The following is a 1,046-nucleotide window of genomic DNA, read 5'->3' on the forward strand; positions in this document are numbered from 1 at the left end:
TTTCAAGCTTTACTAAAACCTGCAACTATGTCTTCTTTTTCAGCCTCCGCTCAATCGGTTAACGTCTCAAGCGACAACGAAGTAACCCAAGCCCAAGCTTTAACGTCTCASGCTCTATCGTTTGTCCAAAATCGATACGAGAAAGTCGTACTGGTGAAGAAACCCAATAATTATTACTTTGTTCCATCTTCAACAGGTTTCCCTGAATTCACCTTCCTCCTTCCTGAAATTCTTCGTAACCATCCACTTTTTTATGCCCTTTCAGCCACCAAACCTACACCTGAATCATATATCACCCAATTCCTTTTAAGCTCATATATAACTACCTTGGACAACTCTGGACTAAGCATCGTTGGTTATGCTTCTCACCCAATCAACAAATCTCTAGTGCCTATGGAACTAAACGTGAATACTCTTCGAACTGCCCTGCACCTACCCTCCTTGGAATCTCTCAATTTGGATGCTTTTGCCCCAACCCCAACAGACGATGAACTAAGTCAATTTCTTGAATTTCATTCCTATGCTGCCAAGACTAAAATTGTGAAAAGGACTCAATTCAAACGAAAAGGCCTTCCCCCAATCTGGAATACTTTGTTCTCGATAGTGAACTGTTGTCTAACAGGGAAGGTCGGCAGCCATGACTCGACCTTTCATGCAATGCTTTCCATTGTGTATGGAATATATTTCAACCTGTCCCTAGACTATGCACAACTGATCTTCTAAGACATGGTGGGTTTGATCAAGAAGAAATGCGCTACACAGAGGGGTGAGAAGTCAAAAGTAAAGGCGCAGAAGAAGGCCAAAGAGGACCTCAATCATCCAAACCTTATTCTACAGAGGTTCTTTGGCCTAGTCTTTGGGGAAATGATTGCAGAGAAGCTTCCCTCTGCTGAGCCTAACGCCAGATTGTATCCATTGAAGGAGTTTCACCCGACAGAGCATGAGCTAAGGTACAGAAGCCCCAAACCTCTATCTAAAGCCATGCTCAAATACCTTAGTCATGGAGATAGGAAAGCATACAAACGTGGATACAGGAGGCCAGAGCC

Source organism: Cynara cardunculus, assembly GCF_001531365.2.
Source record: "Cynara cardunculus var. scolymus isolate 2C chromosome LG 1, CcrdV1, whole genome shotgun sequence".
NCBI lineage: Eukaryota > Viridiplantae > Streptophyta > Magnoliopsida > Asterales > Asteraceae > Cynara > Cynara cardunculus.